The 22082-nt window shown below is 47.2% G+C and overlaps 1 long non-coding RNA gene across 2 annotated transcripts in view; it reads right to left on the bottom strand.

Annotated features, from left to right (window-relative positions):
* LOC137522402 (uncharacterized) overlaps window positions 1-14615 on the bottom strand; it is a 250600-nt gene extending 235985 nt beyond the window's left edge. For both annotated transcript variants that reach the window (XR_011022280.1, XR_011022279.1), the window contains exon 1: window positions 14471-14615. This is a non-coding gene — a long non-coding RNA (uncharacterized lncRNA). The remainder of the gene's footprint in view (window positions 1-14470) is intronic.
* Window positions 14616-22082: the final 7467 nt, after the last annotated feature.

The raw sequence follows: 22082 nt of genomic DNA, 5'->3' as shown, positions 1-22082 counted from the left end.
TACAATTACTAGGTAATGCCTAATGATGTTGATCCAGGGATTTTATCTGATTGCCATCTGGAGTCGGGAAGGAATTTTTCCCTTTAGGGGCTAATTGGACCATGCCTTGTAAGGGTTTTTTCGCCTTCCTCTGGATCAACAGGGATATGTGAGGGAGCAGGCTGGTGTTGTACTTTATACTGGTTGAACTCGATGGACGTATGTCTTTTTTCAACCAAAATAACTATGTAACTATGTAACTATGAATATGTAGTGCCATATCAAACCAAGGGCGAAGAGGGATAATTTGCATATTCAGTAGCAGTGCATTGTGGGTAACCACAAATGTTCACTTATAGGTGAATTATTGCAGATGTGCTTCTGTTTTAGGAAGGCAAATTACACCAAGCTTTGCTTTTTTAGTAGGAGGTCTTTTAGGTCCCTTTTATCCACCTATACATTCCGAGTGGTTTGGGTCACCCTGAGCTGCTTGGATACTCTGTTGTACTGGACCAAGCCCTATCTCATACAGCCATATCAATCCTTGCCATGTACTGATGAGGACCAAAAGTCTGAAATAGGCTGGCACATTTGGGTTTGATATGGCTGTGTAAAACTTAAAGCTATAGGCTTGCTTGAATTAACAAGGGTGAAAAGGAATAATTTGCATGTTTAGTAGCGGTGCATTGTGGGTAATCACAAATGTTCACTTATAGCTGAATTATTGCAGATTTTCTTCTGTTTTAAGAAGGCAAATTACACCAAGCTTTGATTTTTTTTAGTAGAAGGTCTTTTTGGTCCCTTTTATCCACTTATACATTCTGAGTGGTTTGGGTCACCCTGAGCTGCTTGGTTACTCTGTTGTACTGGTCCAAGCCCTATCTCATACAGCCTTATCAATCCTTGCCATGTATTGATGAGGACCAAAAGTCTGAAACAGGCTGTCACATGTGGGTTTGATATGGCTGTGTAAAATTTAAAGCTATAGGCTTGCTATACACCAGTGGTTCTGGATGCTTGCTTGGCTTACTAAGGGTGAAAAGGAATTATTTGCATATTCAGTAGCAGTGTATTGGGGGTAACCACAAATATTCACTTATAGCTGAAATATTGCATGTTTCCTTCTGTTTTAGGAAGGCAAATTACACCAAGCTTTGCTTTTTTTAGTAGGAGGTCTTTTTGGTCCCTTTTTTCCCCCTTTACATTCTGAGTGGTTTGGGTCACCCTGAGCTGCTTGGTTACTCTTGTACTGGTCCAAGCCCTATCTCATACAGCTGTATCAATCCCTGCCATGTACTGATGAGGACCAAAAATCTGAAACAGGCTGTCTACATGTGGGTTTGATATGACTGTGTAAAATTTAAAGCTATATGCTTGCTATACACCAGCGGCTCTGGATGCTTGCTTGGCTTACCAAAGGGGTAATTTGCATATTTAGTAGCAGTGCATTGTGGGTAACCACAAATGTTCACTTATAGCTGAATTATTGCAGATTTCCTTCTGTTTTAAAAAGGCAAATTACACTAATACAGTGTGCAGCATTGCAGGAAGTGACGACAGTGGAACGCATGATGGAACACGGAAGAGGTAAGTCATCCCCGCCCGCTGCCTCTTACTAATAGTGGTGGCTGCTACTGTGCTTAAGCAGGAGGGGAGAGCACATGGGGGACACAGGTGAGGGGGGGTTCCTGCTGAGCTTAAGCTGCAGGGGGAGCGCACATGGGGACCCAGGTGAGGGGGGGTCCAACCCCCCTCCCCGCCGCTGTGCCCAATACCCCCTTCCTGCCCTCTACCCTCTTATGCGGCGTATGCTACGCCGCGGGTCAGCTAGTTTGCAATATTTCAGATCGAGGCCCAGTGCACACCAAAAACTGCTAGCAGATCCACAAAGAGCTAGAGGTTTTTGAAGCAGATTTTCAGAGCGATTCTAGGCATGTGTAGAGAGGTTTTCTAAACATGCCTAGCGTTTTTTGAGCGTTTTTGTGTAGCAGATGTCATATATTGTTACAGTAAAGCTGTTACTGAACAGCTTCTGTAACAAAAACGCCTGGAAAACTGCTCTGATCCAGCGTTTTTCAGAGCGGTTTGAGCTTTTCCTATACTTTATATACATATGCAAACCGCACAAATGCTGCAGGAGCCACGTTTGCTAAAAACCTCAAACCGCTGGTGTGCACCATCCCGTTGAGATACAATAGCCAAGCGTTTTAACAGGCGGCAGCGGTTTACGTCCAGGCTTACGTCCAGGACCGCTGGAAGGCAAACCACACATATGCTGGCCATTAACGGTACAATCTTTTTCATCCAATCTTACCATTTCTATTACTCATTTAGTATATTCACTCCGTTTACCCTTATACTACATAGATTTGGTAAAATTGGATGAAAAAGATTGTATGGTTAGTGGCCACCTTAAGCATTGTTTTTTTTAGTAGGAGGGCTACAGTAAAGAAATATGATTTGCATTGCTGTGGTGAAGTGATGCATCATGGTCTGGCTTTAGGGTGGGGGTCGGTTACGATTAGGAATTGGTGGGGGTAGGTTAGGGTTAGGCATCGGTAGAGGGAGGGCTTGTATGATAATAGGGCGGTTTTACACTTGTGGTGTGCGTTTGCTGTGGGATGCCCCGCCTCCACCACATCATAAGCACAGTGACATACTCCCTGCTGGACAGGAAGTACATCACTGGGATTCCCAAGGTTTCCCGTCATATTTACAGGAACAGACAGGAATTATATCACTGGGATTCCCAAGGTTTCCCGTCGTATTTACAGGAACAGACAGGAATTACATCACTGGGATTCCCAAGGTTTCCCGTCGTATTTACAGGAACAGACAGGAATTACATCACTGGGATTCCCAAGGTTTCCCGTCGTATTTACAGGAACAGACAGGAATTACATCACTGGGATTCCCAAGGTTTCCCGTCTTATTTACAGGAACAGACAGGAATTACATCACTGGGATTCCCAAGGTTTCCCGTCATATTTACAGGAACAGACAGGAATTACATCACTGGGATTCCCAAGGTTTCCCATCATATTTACAGGAACAGACAGGAATTACATCACTGGGATTCCCAAGGTTTCCCGTCATATTTACAGGAACAGACAGGAATTACATCACTGGGATTCCCAAGGTTTCCCATCATATTTTCAGGAACAGACAGGAATTACATCACTGGGATTCCCAAGGTTTCCCGTCATATTTACAGGAACAGACAGGAATTACATCACGGGTATTCCCAAGGTTTCCCATTATATTTACAGGAACAGACAGGAATTACATCACTGGGATTCCCAAGGTTTCCCGTCGTATTTACAGGAACAGACAGGAATTACATCACTGGGATTTCCAAGGTTTCCCATGGTATTTAAAGGAACAGACAGGAAGTACATCACTGGGATTCCCAAGGTTTCCTGTCGTATTTACAGGAACAGACAGGAATTACATCACTGGGATTCCCAAGGTTTCCAGTCTTATTTACAGGAACAGACAGGAATTACATCACTGGGATTCCCAAGGTTTCCCGTCTTATTTACAGGAACAGACAGGAATTACATCACTGGGATTCCCAAGGTTTCCCATCATATTTACAGGAACAGACAGGAATTACATCACGGGTATTCCCAAGGTTTCCCGTGGTATTTACAGGAACAGACAGGAATTACATCACTGGGATTCCCAAGGTTTCCCATCATATTTACAGGAACAGACAGGAATTACATCACTGGGATTCCCAAGGTTTCCCATCATATTTACAGGAACAGACAGGAATTACATCACGGGTATTCCCAAGGTTTCCCATCATATTTACAGGAACAGACCGGAATTACATCACTGGGATTCCCAAGGTTTCCCATCATATTTACAGGAACAGACAGGAATTACATCACTGGGATTCCCAAAGTTTCCCGTCGTATTTACAGGAACAGACAGGAATTACATCACTGGGATTCCCAAGGTTTCCCGTCGTATTTACAGGAACAGACAGGAATTACATCACTAGGATTCCCAAGGTTTCCCATGGTAATTACAGGAACAGACAGGAAGTACATCACTGGGATTCCCAAGGTTTCCCATCGTATTTACAGGAACAGACAGGAAGTACATCACTGGGATTTCCAAGGTTTTCCGTCGTATTTACAGGAACAGACAGGAATTACATCACTGGGATTCCCAAGGTTTCCCGTCATATTTACAGGAACAGACAGGAATTACATCACTGGGATTCCCAAGGTTTTCCGTCGTATTTACAGGAACAGACAGGAATTACATCACTGGGATTCCCAAGGTTTCCCGTCGTATTTACAAGAACAGACAGGAATTACATCACTGGGATTCCAAAGGTTTCCCATGGTATTTACAGGAACAGACAGGAAGTACATCACTGGGATTCCCAAGGTTTCCCGTCATATTTACAGGAACAGCCAGGAATTACATCACTGGGATTCCCAAGGTTTCCCATCATATTACCATCGTTCCGCACATGAGCACCGCTCTTCCGCCACCAACATTTTTAAAATGTATGCATCACCCATTGACTTCATTGGCTTCCGCTGCCGCTGCGGCTGGTAAACGCGCTGTTGACTTTGCAGGTCGGGTACGTCCAGTGCAATGCGATGCGATAAGTGCGCTAGGCACCCTAGCCTTGCATTGCCGTTGCGTTACCCTGCAGTAAAACAAGGTAACGCAATGCAGGTTTTCAATACAAGTGTAAAAGGGCCCTCAGTGTTAGCAAATATCGGAAAACATCCTAGCTAATAATGTACAAGTATCCCTGCGTCCTGTCCCCATGTCAGTGCTTTTGTCCTGCAGTGACAGCCGTTGGGACAGGACGCAGGACGGGCCAGAAGGCGGTCTGGCCGGGCTTGGTAGGCGCTCTGGGCGAGTGGTTGCATGTGCGGGGGGATGACATACCAGCGTTTTTCAGAGCGGTTTGAGCTTTTCCTATACTTTATATACATATGCAAACTGCACAAATGCTGCAGGAGCCACGTTTGCTAAAAACCTCAAACCGCTAGTGTGCACCATCCCGTTGAGATACAATAGCCAAGCGTTTTAACAGGCGGCAGCGGTTTACGTCCAGGCTTACGTCCAGGACCGCTGGAAGGCAAACCACACATATGCTGGCCATTAACGGTACAATCTTTTTCATCCAATCTTACCATTTCTATTACCCATTTAGTATATTCACTCCGTTTACCCTTATACTACATAGATTTGGTAAAATTGGATGAAAAAGATTGTATGGTTAGTGGCCACCTTAAGCATTGTTTTTTTTAGTAGGAGGGCTACAGTAAAGAAATATGATTTGCATTGCTGTGGTGAAGTGATGCATCATGGTCTGGCTTTAGGGTGGGGGTCGGTTACGATTAGGAATTGGTGGGGGTAGGTTAGGGTTAGGCATCGGTAGAGGGAGGGCTTGTATGATAATAGGGCGGTTTTACACTTGTGGTGTGCGTTTGCTGTGGGATGCCCCGCCCCCACCACATCATAAGCACAGTGACATACTCCCTGCTGGACAGGAAGTACATCACTGGGATTCCCAAGGTTTCCCGTCATATTTACAGGAACAGACAGGAATTATATCACTGGGATTCCCAAGGTTTCCCGTCGTATTTACAGGAACAGACAGGAATTACATCACTGGGATTCCCAAGGTTTCCCGTCGTATTTACAGGAACAGACAGGAATTACATCACTGGGATTCCCAAGGTTTCCCGTCGTATTTACAGGAACAGACAGGAATTACATCACTGGGATTCCCAAGGTTTCCCGTCGTATTTACAGGAACAGACAGGAATTACATCACTGGGATTCCCAAGGTTTCCCGTCTTATTTACAGGAACAGACAGGAATTACATCACTGGGATTCCCAAGGTTTCCCGTCATATTTACAGGAACAGACAGGAATTACATCACTGGGATTCCCAAGGTTTCCCATCATATTTACAGGAACAGACAGGAATTACATCACTGGGATTCCCAAGGTTTCCCGTCATATTTACAGGAACAGACAGGAATTACATCACGGGTATTCCCAAGGTTTCCCATTATATTTACAGGAACAGACAGGAATTACATCACTGGGATTCCCAAGGTTTCCCGTCGTATTTACAGGAACAGACAGGAATTACATCACTGGGATTTCCAAGGTTTCCCATGGTATTTAAAGGAACAGACAGGAAGTACATCACTGGGATTCCCAAGGTTTCCTGTCGTATTTACAGGAACAGACAGGAATTACATCACTGGGATTCCCAAGGTTTCCAGTCTTATTTACAGGAACAGACAGGAATTACATCACTGGGATTCCCAAGGTTTCCCGTCTTATTTACAGGAACAGACAGGAATTACATCACTGGGATTCCCAAGGTTTCCCATCATATTTACAGGAACAGACAGGAATTACATCACGGGTATTCCCAAGGTTTCCCGTGGTATTTACAGGAACAGACAGGAATTACATCACTGGGATTCCCAAGGTTTCCCATCATATTTACAGGAACAGACAGGAATTACATCACTGGGATTCCCAAGGTTTCCCATCATATTTACAGGAACAGACAGGAATTACATCACGGGTATTCAGGGCCGGCCTTTGACCTGAGCGACCGGAGCGATCGCTCAGGGCGCCGGCTTCCAGGGGGCGCTCCTGCCACCTGGCTGCATGTGGCTGCTGCGGCCCCGTCTGGGTCCGTCTCGCTCCGCCCCCTGGTGCCGCTGCTGGGGAGCAAACATGCGGCCGCCGTGATGGAGGGGGGAGCCGCGGGGAGGGCAGCCCGACCTCTCCCTCCCTTCCTCTCCGGGCCGCCCTCCGTGCTCCCCCCTCCGATGCAGACTCGGCAAGTTATGCACAGAGAACTCACCTTCCTGGTTCCGATCGCCGGCGCCTCTCACTTCCCGCTGTTCGCCTCTTCTTAGCCGCTGATGCACACTAAACTTCCTGCTTTGCAGGAAGTTTAGTGTGTATCAGTAACTAATGTAGAAGAGGCGAACAGCGGGAAGTGAGAGGCGCCGGCGATCGGAACCAGGAAGGTGAGTTCTCTGTGCATAACTTGCCGAGTCTGCATCGGAGGGGGGAGCACGGAGGGCGGCCCGGAGAGGAAGGGAGGGAGAGGTCGGGCTGCCCTCCCCACGGCTCCACCTCCAGTATGAGGGGGGGGGGCACCTACCTACCTACTCTAATCTATACTGGGGGCAGCTAACTATCTAACCTATACTGGGGGGCAGCTACCTATCTAATCTATACTGGGGGCAGCTACCTATCTAACCTATACTTGGGGGGCAACTACCTATCTAACCTATACTGGGGGGGCAGCTACCTATCTATACTGGGGGGCAGCTACCTATCTAACCTATACTGGGGGGCACCTACCTACCTACCTACCTACCTACCTACTCTAATCTATACTGGGGGCAGCTAACTATCTAACCTATACTGGGGGGCAGCTAACTATCTAACCTATACTGGGGGGCAGCTACCTATCTAATCTATACTGGGGGCAGCTACCTATCTAACCTATACTTGGGGGGCAGCTACCTATCTATACTGGGGGGCAGCTACCTATCTAATCTATACTGGGGGGCAGCTACCTATCTAACCTATACTGGGGGGCAGCTACCTATCTAATCTATACTGGGGGCAGCGACCTATCTAATCTATACTGGGGGCAGCTACCTATCTAATCTATACTGGGGGCAGCTACCTATCTAACCTATACTGGGGGCAGATACCTATCTAACCTATACTGGGGGGCAGCTACCTATCGAATCTTTACTGGGGGCAGCTACCTATCTAGCCAATACTGGGGGCAGCTACCTATCTAATCTATACTGGGGGCAGCTACCTATCTAATCTATACTGGGGGCACCTATCTATCTAACCTATACTGGGGGCAGCTACCTATCTAATCTATACTGGGGGCACCTATCTATCTAACCTATACTGGGGGCAGCTACCTATCTAATCTATACTGGGGGCACCTACCTATCTAATCTATACTGGGGGCACCTACCTATCTAACCTATACTGGGGGCAGCTACCTATCTAACCTATACTGGGGGGCAGCTACCTATCTAACCTTTATTGCGGGTACCTACCTATCTAACCTATACTGGGGGCAGCTACCTATCTAATCTATACTGGGGGCAGCTACCTATCTAGCCAATACTGGGGGCACCTACCTATCTAATCTATACTGGGGCAGCTACCTATCTAATCTATACTGGGGGCAGCTACCTATCTAACCTATATTGCGGGTACCTACCTATCTAACCTATACTGGGGCAGTTACCTATCTAACCTATATTGCAGGTACCTACCTATCTAACCTATACACTGGGGGCACCTACCTATCTAACCTGTACTGGGGGCACCTACCTATCTAACCTATAGCTGGGACAAATGCCTACCTAACCTATACTGGGGCAAGTATACTGGCTACCTATACTGTGGGCACCTACCTGGCTAACCTACTGTATACTGGGGGGGATCTATAGCTGGCTACCTTTACTGGGTAACCTATGCCTGGCTACCTATACTGGGGGGACTTATAGCTATATGTCAGAATCAGGATGTACGGAGGCGCGCTGAGCCTCAGGCTGCTGCAGAGAAGCGTGCAGCATGTCCTGAGTGACGACGAGTCCTCTCCTGCTCCCAGGATCCTGTCACCTACACTGACACTAAGTCTGCAGACTGCTCTGCAGACAGTAAGAAGAGAAGACTGACCAGCAAGAAGTAAGGCTCCCCAACCTCCCTACGCTAAAGGGGGGAATATGCTTATGCTGCTAGAGTAGATACACTAATGGGGGGGGGGGGGGGGGTCGGGGAGGATCTGCTGCCTAAATACACTAAAAGGGATCTGCGACTGCAAGACTAGTAGCCTAAGCCTATATACACTAAAGGAGGGATCTGCCCCCCCCCCCCCCCATTATGTGTGTGTGTGCTCACACGCGAAGAGGATACATGTGTTGGTCAGGGGCACCAAAATCTGGTTACGCTCAGGGCGCTGTGAAACCTAAGGCCGGCCCTGCGGGTATTCCCAAGGTTTCCCATCATATTTACAGGAACAGACCGGAATTACATCACTGGGATTCCCAAGGTTTCCCATCATATTTACAGGAACAGACAAGAATTACATCACTGGGATTCCCAAAGTTTCCCGTCGTATTTACAGGAACAGACAGGAATTACATCACTGGGATTCCCAAGGTTTCCCGTCGTATTTACAGGAACAGACAGGAATTACATCACTAGGATTCCCAAGGTTTCCCATGGTAATTACAGGAACAGACAGGAAGTACATCACTGGGATTCCCAAGGTTTCCCATCGTATTTACAGGAACAGACAGGAAGTACATCACTGGGATTTCCAAGGTTTTCCGTCGTATTTACAGGAACAGACAGGAATTACATCACTGGGATTCCCAAGGTTTCCCGTCATATTTACAGGAACAGACAGGAATTACATCACTGGGATTCCCAAGGTTTTCCGTCGTATTTACAGGAACAGACAGGAATTACATCACTGGGATTCCCAAGGTTTCCCGTCGTATTTACAAGAACAGACAGGAATTACATCACTGGGATTCCAAAGGTTTCCCATGGTATTTACAGGAACAGACAGGAAGTACATCACTGGGATTCCCAAGGTTTCCCGTCATATTTACAGGAACAGCCAGGAATTACATCACTGGGATTCCCAAGGTTTCCCATCATATTACCATCGTTCCGCACATGAGCACCGCTCTTCCGCCACCAACATTTTTAAAATGTATGCATCACCCATTGACTTCATTGGCTTCCGCTGCCGCTGCGGCTGGTAAACGCGCTGTTGACTTTGCAGGTCGGGTACGTCCAGTGCAATGCGATGCGATAAGTGCGCTAGGCACCCTAGCCTTGCATTGCCGTTGCGTTACCCTGCAGTAAAACAAGGTAACGCAATGCAGGTTTTCAATACAAGTGTAAAAGGGCCCTCAGTGTTAGCAAATATCGGAAAACATCCTAGCTAATAATGTACAAGTATCCCTGCGTCCTGTCCCCGTGTCAGTGCTTTTGTCCTGCAGTGACAGCCGTTGGGACAGGACGCAGGACGGGCCAGAAGGCGGTCTGGCCGGGCTTGGTAGGCGCTCTGGGCGAGTGGTTGCATGTGCGGGGGGATGACATACCTAGAGCCCGTTTTTAAATGGGCTTAGATCACTAGTTACCAATATATTACCATCGGGATTAAATTACCACTGCACAATAGTAGAATATCGATAATCTTACCGAAATTCCATTAGTGGCTATCTTCGGCAGCCAAATTTCCCCGGTGCCCATAATGTATGTATGCCTCATTCTCCCCTCTTTCAAGTGTGCTAATCCATTGCTCGACTGGTGATGAAAGCATGCATGAAATAAGGGCGCAATTTAAAATGGGTGCCAGGTGAAGTTGATAAGTCTAAATGATAAATACCATTGTACATTGAGCACCAGATGAAAACAAAATAAATATGTACAATGTTAATGACAATAGTAAAACATTGGTAAATGTTACCAATATTTTACTACAACTAAACCTAACCGTACTCTCACACAGAACCCTCCCCTTCCTGACTCCTGACCCTCCTGACGCTTAACCCTAAAACCCCCCTTCTTGACACCTAACTCTAAATCTCCCCTTCCTGACGCCTAACCCTAAACATCTCCTTCCTGACGCCTAACCCTAAACCCCTCCTTCCTGACGCCAAACCCTAAAACTACCCTTCTTGACAACTATCCCTAAAACCCCCAAACCTCACATCTAACCATAAAACTGCCCTTCTTGACAACTAAACCTAAAACCCCCCTTCTTGACACCTAACTCTAAATCTCCCCTTTCTGACGCCTAACCCTAAACCCCTCCTTCCTGACGCCAAACCCTAAAATTCCCCTTCTTGACAACTACCCCTAAAACCCCCACACCTCCCACCTAACCATAAAACTCCCCTTCTTGACAACTAAACCTAAAACCCCCCTTCTTGACACCTAACTCTAAATTTCCCCTTCCTGACGCCAAACCCTAAACCCTCCTTCCTGACGCCAAACCCTAAACCCCTCCTTCCTGACGCCAAACCCTAAAACTCCCCTTCTTGACAACGATCCCTAAAACCCCCACACCTCACACTTAACCATAAAACTCCACTTCTTGACAACTAAACCTAAAACCCCCCTTCCTAGCGCTTAACCCTAAAATTTCAATATCTGTAACTTTCTAATTAAAATTGAAACAATAATTTTCAAAAAAAATTAAATACAACAGACCAAACATTTCCATAACTACAACTTTCTAATTTTCAAAACAATAAAAAGTTCAAAAAAAATATAACGTTCTAATTTTCTCAAAACAAAAATTTCTCAAAAAAAAAATGCAAAGACTATAACGTTCTAATTTTCAAAATTATATTTATCGGGCGCCCAAATTTCTGCTTTCGGTGGCCAATAGCTGATATTTGCATTAGTGTTATATGGCCACGCCCAAATCGTTCCATTCGCAGCAGGCGCCCAAATTTCCAGCTCCCGTAACGAAGAGGGAGACAAGAAAGGCGACTCCAGCAGAGCGTGCTGCATCCCTCACCCTGTCAGCATTCACTACATATTTATGTTATTATGCAGAGCGGTCTTGTGGCGATGGAATCTCCTCACCGCCATCTCACTTCTAAGGCCAAGAATCCTTTCTAAAGCATTTTAAAAATCCCTCATTCAGTCCCTGTGACTTTTGTTCGGTCTCCTCTTATCGGCTCATCTTGTTTTCATTCGAAGGCCACAGACAAATCGCATAATTGTATTTTGACACTAGATTTACAGTGATATTTCACCCTGTTATTGCCTGGCTTTGAATACACAAGCCAACGCCGTGGGGGCCGATCTCCCTCCCGGCTGAGAAATTGAACTCACAGACTGTCACATCTCCCAAATCAGCGGCTGGTTAAGTACAAACAGCACATCTCCCATGTATGTATTCCGGGAGCACACAAGCACCGCCCGGCTGGGGACTGTAATTTAAAATTGATTAAATCTGTTGCATTAAAGGGAGGGGGGGGGGGGGGGGGGAATACATATGATGGATGTACAAATGCAAGATCCATTCCTTACATGTGTTTCCGGAGAAATACAAATTCTTTCATACTGCTGCTCAAGTATACATCAATCTTACTGCGCTGCTTTTCTATTTAAAATTCATATGACTGCTGCCTACAGTAGCTGAGAACAGAGCGGGCATGAGACATGCTAGATAATGTCTGCCAGGGCCTCAAAGGATTCTGGGAAAATCAAATGAAGGCTAACTTACTGATGGCATTTTGATGATTATAATCAAAGGCAGATGAAGGTGCAGTTATTTGATTTCAGGTAGTTTTGCAAGGTGGTCAAGCACAATAAAATATCCAAACCAAATGTTTAATACAGGGATGTAACTAGAAATTATGGCGCCCCCTCACAAAACTTTGATATGGCCCCCATAACATTCAATCCATATCTAGTGTATGTACAGCAAATGGCAGACATGTCAGATTTTTAGTGATGCCTGAGAGACCAACGAGTGCATGGTTTCCATACTCACAGGAAACCTCTCTGTTATGTGCCATGCATTGTCCCTCAGCCCTACTCCATCAGGGCCAGCGCTACCATAGAGGCAAACTAGGCAATTGCCAAAAACTTTGCAGGGGCCCCAGGGCTCACCTGTCCAGGTGGTGCTTCCATATCCCAGCACTCATAGCCCTGCCAACGTTCTCTACTGTCATGTGGTGTCTCTTGACTTCCTACTCCCCTGTTGTCCAATATCTGAGGACGTGGGCAGCCGATTTGAGGGCAAGGGACACAATATGGCTGGGACATCTATAGCAGGCTTCCTATACTGAGGGCCACTATACCTGGCTTCTTATACTGGGGGCCACTATACCTGGCTTCTTATACTGGGGGCACCTATACCTGGATACCTATACTGGGGACACCTATACCTGGATACCTATACTGAAGGCCACTATACCTAGCTACCTATACTGGGGACACCTATACCTGGATACCTATACTGGGGACACCTATACCTGGAAACCTATACTAAAGGCCACTATACCTAGCTACCTATACTGGGGACACCTATACCAGTCTACCTATACTGGGGACACCTATACCAGTCTACCTATACTGTGGACACCTATACCTGGATGCCTATACTGGGGACACCTATACCTGGAAACCTATACTAAAGGCCACTATACCTAGCTACCTATACTGGGGACACCTATACCAGTCTACCTATACTGGGGACACCTATACCTGGATACCTATACTGAAGGCCACTATACCTAGCTACCTATACTGGGGACACCTATACCTGGATACCTATACTGGGGACACCTATACCTAGAAACCTATACTGAAGGCCACTATACCTAGCTACCTATACTGGGGACACCTATACCAGTCTATCTATACTGGGGACACCTATACCTGGATACCTATACTGAAGGCCACTATACCTAGCTACCTATACTGGGGACACCTATACCTGGAAACCTATACTGAAGGCCACTATACCTAGCTACCTATACTGGGGACACCTATACCAGTCTACCTATACTGGGGGCACCTATACCTGGATACCTATACTGAAGGCCACTATACCTAGCTACCTATACTGGGGACACCTATACCTGGATACCTATACTGAAGGCCACTATACCTAGCTACCTATACTGGGGACACCTATGCCTGGATACCTATACTGAAGGCCACTATACCTAGCTACCTATACTGGGGACACCTATACCTGGATACCTATACTGGGGACACCTATACCTGGAAACCTATACTGAAGGCCACTATACCTAGCTACCTATACTGGGGACACCTATACCAGTCTACCTATACTGGGGACACCTATACCTGGATACCTATACTGGGGACACCTATACCTGGATACCTATACTGAAGGCCACTATACCTAGCTACCTATACTGGGGACACCTATACCAGTCTACCTATACTGGGGACACCTATACCTGGATACCTATACTGAAGGCCACTATACCTAGCTACCTATACTGGGGACACCTATACCAGTCTACCTATACTGGGGACACCTATACCTGGATACCTATACTGTGCAATGTCAGGTTTTGGATAGGCACACCTTGCCGTGTTTGTGTAGTCGGGTGCTCAGCCTTGATGCAGAAGCGGCATCAGTCCAATACAAGCAATTCAAGGTCGGCTGGCACACCAGTTCAAAGTTCCAAGCAGTTTTATTGTATGCACAACATGACAATTGTTTCGGGGCCACGGAGGGTCCCCTTCATCAGATAAAGTGCAGACATACAAGTGATGCAAAGTACAAGCACATATATATACCCAAACTGTGATCAATCACCCGGCATCAGAGAAAAAGAACCTCCCCCTTCGTTAGCATGCATAACCTGCTTCATACAAATACATTGCATAGATGGCACAAATCATTGCCCAATAACTGACCTGCATGCTCAGTATATCTGGGTGTATCTGTACATGTCACCCATTACATCCAGGGATCACAGAAGCTTCCAATATGGATGTTACAGACTGCATAATAGCAGTCTGCAACTATGAAATACGCGCTCACCGCCGCCTGTGGAGAGAATCAGCCGTTAGGCTGATCGTGCAGTGGCCTGGAGGAGGGTAGTCATGGCAACCTGACAAGCAGGCTGCCACAACCAAACAGGTCCGTGGGTGGGCGTGGCCAAGCTGCCACCTCATTCCCTGCTAAACCGAGAGTGTTATGACACTCATGGAGTAAGCAGTGGGCGTGGCTGAAGGCCACTATACCTAGCTACCTATACTGGGGACACCTATACCTGGATACCTATACTGGGGACACCTATACCTGGATACCTATACTGAAGGCCACTATACCTAGCTACCTATACTGGGGACACCTATACCAGTCTACCTATACTGGGGACACCTATACCTGGATACCTATACTGGGGACACCTATACCTGGATACCTATACTGAAGGCTACTATACCTAGCTACCTATACTGGGTACACTTATACCTAGCTACCTATACTGGGGACACCTATACCTGGATACCTATACTGGGGACACCTATACCTGGATACCTATACTGAAGGCCACTATACCTAGCTACCTATACTGGGGACACCCATACCTGGATACCTATACTGGGGACACCTATACCTGGATACCTATACTGAGGGCACCTATACCTAGCTACCTATCCTGGGGGCACCTATACCTGGCTACTGATACTGGGGCACCTATAGCTCACTACCTATACTGGGGGCACCTCTGGCCACCAACCCTAGGGAAGGGACTTATACTTATGGGACATCTGGCTATCTATACTGGAGGAGGGGTGGCTACATCTGGCTACATAATGCTGTTGATGTCGACTGTCTGTGAATTACCCACCTGCTAAGTTCAGGTACATTTGGCCCTGCCCCTGACCCCCTCACGGATACACCTATTTTTGCCAAAGCGACAGCTACTCCAGCACTGGATCCAGCACCTGCTTACAGGGGCATAACAGCAGCTGCAGAGGGAGCCAGAAGCCACAGGGGGGCCTGTACTAAAAGAGTGACAATTCAGGGCAAGGAGTGAAAAAGCTTTCTGCTCTCTGCACAATTGTTCTAATGACTGCATCTGCTCAGCCACTGATAATCAATCATACAAAGTTTTGCAGACAATAATTTGTAGACAGTCCCTATTCAGTGTGTAGGGGGAGGAGGCCCCATCCAAACTTTTGCAGGGGGGGGGGGGGGTCCAGCCTGCATAGCACCCTCAATAACAAAAATCCTGGAGCCCCTCCTGTTGACCACTCCCCATTTCAGGTCTTGTTGCGCACGATATCACCCCACCCTGGAGGGGGCAGTGTCAGTGCTTGCCCTAGAGCTGCTGTTGTCCCTGGATATGCCCCTTCCTGTACCAGTCTAATACAGTCATTTCTGTTTGCTGGGAATGAGCCACAGAAGTCTCACAGTTAACCAACAGATGGTAAACTAGGTTCTCTTATTGAAATTGCCTATATGCATAACAATTATCTTTAATACTTCCTGCTCTGCATCCAGTGTCTTGTTGAGTTTTGTGGCGGGTTATTTTCCATATTAAACTATTCTTTTTAATTAATTGTATTTTTCCATGTGATCTCACAAATCATTCAGCTCTGGGCTTGGGAAATAATCTCCATCTGTTTTCCTTTAGAAGGAAGGAATCCAGCGACGAGATGGACAGTACCTCATAAGACTCTTATGGTGAAGCATTGATGAGGGAGGGGCTGAGGACAGGCTATGTGTGGCCTCCCATCAGCAGTCATTTGGCCACCAGCTCAGTCTGAGGTAAGGTTTGGTTAATATCCAGATCGTCTGTTTTATACAATTATGCTGAGTAAATGTTAAAGCAGACCTGTCATCTATACACAAGCAGTGACATTGTAATGCTGGCCAAAGAGCTTGCCACTACACCACGGCCCCTGGGCCAGGGGGCCCACCAGAGGCCTTACTTTAGGCTTCTTGCACACAGGGACGTTACAGGCGCACGGTAGTGCAGCCTGTAACGCTCCCCCAACGCACAGCAATGTAACACAAGTGGGCTGTTCACACTGCCCACGTTGCGTTACATTGTAATGCAGCAAAGTGCTGCATGCTGTGCGTTCTACGCGGCTAAGCCGCGTTAGACTGTTTGCACATGCTCAGTCATGTTGGGGAGGAGGGGAGAGCGGCCGGGCACATGGCTAATTAATATTCACTGCACTCAGTGACGTGCAGTGTTTACTTCCTGGAGCGGCCGCTCTGTGCGGCGATTGGCCGGGCAGGACCACGTGATGCCGCATGCGTCCAAGAGTACGCATCACGGCATCACGGACGCCAGAGTGAGCTGCACAACGCGTCTCACTCCGACGTCCACATTAGAGAGCACCAGGCGTTGCGTTAGGGGCACGTTATGTGCCCTATAACGTCCCCTAAACGCAACGTCCTGGTGTGTAACTAGGAGTTTCACTTACCTGAGGCTTCTACCAGCCCCTCACAGCCGTCCTGTGCCCCCACCGGTCCTCAACGATCCTCCCTTCCCCCACCTCCGCTTAGTTTCGATGGTCGTGCGCATCCTCGTACACGTCCACATCTGAGAGAGCGTCCTGGGCAGGCGCAGTAATAGAAAGCCTCGTACTGTGCCTGTGCAGGACGCAGGCGCAGTGGACCGACGACTAATCAGTCAGCAGAATCGAAACTAAGCGGCGGCAAAGGAACGGAGGATCATTGAGGACCGGCGCTGGTTTAGAACGGCTGCGGGGGATCTTTCTATACATCCTTTCCAGGGAGTGCTCTTGTAAAGAATAAAGGTAATACTGAGAATCCTCCATGAGGACATGAACTAGTCCAAAATGTGTAAGATCGGTAAGCTTTTTACTACTCAGTACTACCTACTGTACCTACTGTAAATGACAGCAACAGAGATGAATAGTAATTTAGATTTAGATTGTAAGCTCGCAAGGGCAGGTCTCTCTCTCCCTTTTGTGTCTTGGAAATCATTATACATTTTATTTATCATGTTACTTTTATCACTGTCATTACCACTTCTGTAATTTGTATCATTTTTGTATTTTACCACGAATTATGTATCTTGTATATTAGTGTACACCATTGTCTGTATTATTATGTACCCCATGTAAGTTTGTACAGCGCCACGGAATATGTTGGCGCTTTATGAATCAATAATAATAATTTATAGTGCATTTTCAACTGGAAGAAATGAACAATTTATATTTATATAGTTTACCGAACAGAGCGTAAATGAGAAGTTACTCACCTGGCTCTCATCAATTCACTGACAAGATCTACCTTCATTTGGGGGCACCAATACATGCTTAAAGGGACAACAACAAAAATGAGTTTTACTCACCTGGGGCTTCCAATAGCCCGCTGCAGCTGTCCGGTGCCCTCGCCATCTCCCTCCGATCCTCCTGGCCCCGCCGGCAGCCACTTCCTGTTTCGGTGACAGGAGCTGACAGGCTGGGGACACGAGTGATTCTTCGCGTTCCTGGCCACAATAGCGCCATCTATGCTGCTATAGCATATATCATATACCATATAGCAGCATAAAGGGTGCTAATGTGTCTGGGAACGCGAAGAATCACTCGCGTCCCCAGTCTGTCAGCTCCTGTCACCGAAACAGGAAGTGGCTGCTGGTGGGGCCAGGAGGATCGGAGGGAGACGGCGAGGGCAGCGGAGAGCTTCAGGGGGCTATTGGAAGCCCTAGGTGAGTAAAACTCATTTTTTTTGTTTGACTTAAGTGTCCCTTTAATATTGGGGGCACATCTAGCTAATACGAAGTGGTACCTGTAGCTACCTATGACAGCCAGGCAAGGGAAGTAAGGGAGAAGTGACAGCTGGGCCTTCCAGCACACTTGCAATGCATTTTGGCTCAAGTTTATAAGTTTATGTATGGCGAAGTCTACTGTGTCAGGACATCTGTGCCTATAGGCTCCTGTGGGGTAAATCCGGGACTGGTTGCAGGACATTTGTACCACAGTTCATCTACTGTATGCTGGTCCAAGAAGTGAATCACTGGAGATCAGCCAATCAGGGTGCTTATACACTTACAAAAGCAAGTTCCTGGACTGAACATCAAAACAGAGGGAAACATTTGTGACTGTAATTGGCCTGGAAAGTGTTAACCAGCAGTATTTCAGCACTTGCTTATTTTGAAGTAATATCCTGCTTTTCATTAGACCCAAGGTCTTCTTTACCTTCGTTTTACTGTTTTTTACATTTTAAGCTCGTTGGCAGAAGAGCAGCCCAGAATGTGCTGTACACGTTGGATAAAGTTTGGCCCATTTGGCCTGAAGCCTCCGAAACTGCATTGTTCAGTCCAAGGCCATAAACACGGCTTTTAAGATGTTGGATCCAGTGGAAATATAGATGAAGTTTATGAATTGTTAGGTACATGGCCGCGGGCTCCAGGTTTCAGGTCTGCTTAACCGGCCAGTGGGGATTAATCACCCACTGTGAGACTGCAGCCAATTGTGTGTATGTGTGGGTGGTCCCAGGCACAACAATACAACATAAACACTCCCTGGGGAGGTGCTGTGGCCTTCTGTACACAAGTAGCCAAAGAATATCAAAATTCAGCCTGGCAGGTTCTCAACTTGTGAGGGCAAGTTTAAAAATTCTGTCTGTCGCTTCTTCTTAAAGTGTACCAGAGACATTTTGAAATAAAAATGTTATACATACTTGGGGCTTCCTCCAGCCCCATGCGCACAGATCGCCCCCAAGCCGCTGTCCTCAGCCTTCTCTGTTGCCGGTTCTGGGTCCCGTAACTTCTTCCAGTCACAGCCAGTCTGTGCAAGAGAAGTGCGCCCTCTACGTATTTCTCCGGTGGCTGCTGGAGAGATACGTAAAGAGTGCACTTCTCTTGAGCAGACTGGCCACGACTGGAGGAAGTTATGGAACCCGGAAAATGTCTCTTTTTGCCAATAATCGGGCACCTCTGGGCACCCAAATTTACCTTCATAGCTGCAAATCGTGGCTTTTCGGCTGGGGGGGGGTAAGTTTAGGCACCACTGGGGGAGGGTGGTTAGAGTTAGGCACCACCAGGGGAGGTTAGGGTTAGGCACCACCAGGAAGTGGGGTGTAAGGGTTGGGCACCACCGGGGAGGGTTAGGGTTAGGCACCACCAGGAAAGGTGGTTAGGTTTAGGCACCACCGGGGTGGTTAGGTTTAGGCACCACCAGGGGGGTTAGGCATCAGGGGGGGTGGGTGTTAGGGTTAAGCACCACAAGGGGGAATTTTAGGGTTAGACACCACCGGACAAGGGTGGGATTAAGGTTAGGGGAGGGTTCTGTGTGAGAGTAGGGTTAGGTTTTAGCAATAGTAAAATATCTATAATATATTCTACTGTTGTGATGTCAGAACCATGGTCCTGACATCACAATGTGGGATGGGTTTCACCACAATATCAGCCATGCAGAGCTCCCTGATGATCCATTTGTGAAAAGGTAAAGATTTCTCATGGGAAACGGGGTATCAGCTACTGATTGGGATAAAGTTCAATTCTTGGTTACAGCTTCTCTTGAAGAAGGGATATTTCTATTTAGCATTGCTATAAAAGAAAGAGGGACACTATCGCTTGCCCTAGCCCATTTTGTTCTTTGCCATTCCCGGCTATAGTCTGCACACGCTGTAAGCTCCCAGCCCTCAGTCTGAAGTCACCTTGCATGAAGCAGCCCCGCTGTGTTAACCAATAAATTTTGTGTCCAATGATTAAAGTCGCACAGAAGAGAGGTTCACGCTGACACGAGAGGGAACCTTTCCATAATTGTCGGAGCCACTTCCCCACCGAGCTTCATTGTTGTCCATAGAATGCTGTCAATCACGCCATTTATCTACAGCTGACAGTTCTTCATGGATCTAATGTGTCCGGTTGAATTAACAGCGGGAAGGCAGCTCGCTCCCGGAATAAGTTATTCTCCGAGTGCAAAAAATTGAAGTCAACCAAACCCAAGTTAGGGAGATTTCAGATGTCAGCTGGTCTTTTGCAAACTCCGTTTCCAAAGATTTTTTCTTTATTGTTTACCGGAGTCGGCTATGAGCAGACTGAAAATACCGATATTTCCTCTAGCCGGAGATAAGCAGGTAAATTGTGTGATTCATATTCAGATTCCCTCTTATGTAGAAATTATATTTACGCCAATGTATAGTACGCCATACATCCGTGTTTATGTAAAATGATCTGTGGTATAACGGAGACTACCTACAGAACAATGTAACACCTAGTGGTTATAGATCAATGCATTATTATGCTTCAACCAGGGCCAGATTTACCATAAGGCACTGTAGGCATGTGCCTACAGGTGTCTGAAGATGGGAAGGCGGCTCACTCCCCTCCCAGAGTGCCTCCCCTACTCCTTCCCTATGCCGAGTCCTGATGAGAGCGTAAGACCTGCTCTCGGCATTCCACTGACAAGATCTCACTTCAGTCAGGGGCGCCTCTAGTTACTTAACCACCCTGGCGTTCTATTAAGATCGCCAGGGCGGCTGCGGGAGGGTTTTTTTTAATTAAAAAAAAAAACTATTCCATGCAGCCAACTGAGAGTTGGCTGCATGAAAGCCCACTAGAGGGCGCTCCCGATCCGTAATTCTGATCGCCTCCGGCGGTCAGAATTAGCAAGGAAGGCCGCAATGAGCGGCCTTCCTTGTTTTGCTTACCTCGGCGCCATAGCGACGAGCAGAGTGACGTCATGGACCTGACGTCAGCCGCCTCCGATCCAGCCCTTAGCGCTGGCCGGAACTGTTTGTTCCGGCTACGCTGGGCTCGGGTGGCTGGGGGACCCTCTTTCGCTGCTGCTCGCAGCGGATCGCCGCAGAGCGGCAGCGATCAGGTAGCACACGCGGCTGGCAAAGTGCCGGCTGCGTGTGCTGCTTTTTATTTCATTAAAATCGGCCCAGCAGGGCCTGAGCGGCACCCTCTGGCGGTGGCTGAGCTCGTCCATACCGCTAAGGTGGTTAATACTGAGGTTCCTCTTGCTACCTAATACTTGGGGTCACCTCTAGCTATTTAATATTGAGGGTACATCTGGCTACCTAATACTAAGGGGCACCTGTAGCTACCTATGACAGTCGGGTAAAGAAGAAATGACAGCTGGGACAGCCAGCCCACTTGTGGTGCAGTTCAGCGGGGGTTTGCAGATTCGTGGAGGTTGAAGTCTAAGGTGCCAGGACATCTGTGCCTATAGGCTCCTGTGATGTAAATCGGGGGCCTGGCTTCACACATGTTTAGAGCTACAACATTGAGGATTGTAGACGCATCAGAAAACAGAAGTTTGTAAAACTCAGATTTTGTTCACAAAATAAAGAAAAATGTCTGTCATTTCATATTGCAAACCGTGCACACCTGCTCAGTCAGTAGGAGGACACTGCGGGGCATGGGCGTTAGGCCCCCTGCACACTGCAAATCCGATTTGCAATTGGATGCTATTAAAAGAAAAACGCAGAAAAAACGCAGCATGCAGTAACAATTAAAAATCGCAAATCGGAATCTCATGTGAAATTGCGTCAAAGATCAAAATCGGAATTGCATATAGTGTGCAA

This window comes from Hyperolius riggenbachi, chromosome 6 (genome assembly GCF_040937935.1).
Source record: "Hyperolius riggenbachi isolate aHypRig1 chromosome 6, aHypRig1.pri, whole genome shotgun sequence".
NCBI lineage: Eukaryota > Metazoa > Chordata > Amphibia > Anura > Hyperoliidae > Hyperolius > Hyperolius riggenbachi.
This window is presented reverse-complemented; position numbering and strand designations above follow the sequence as displayed.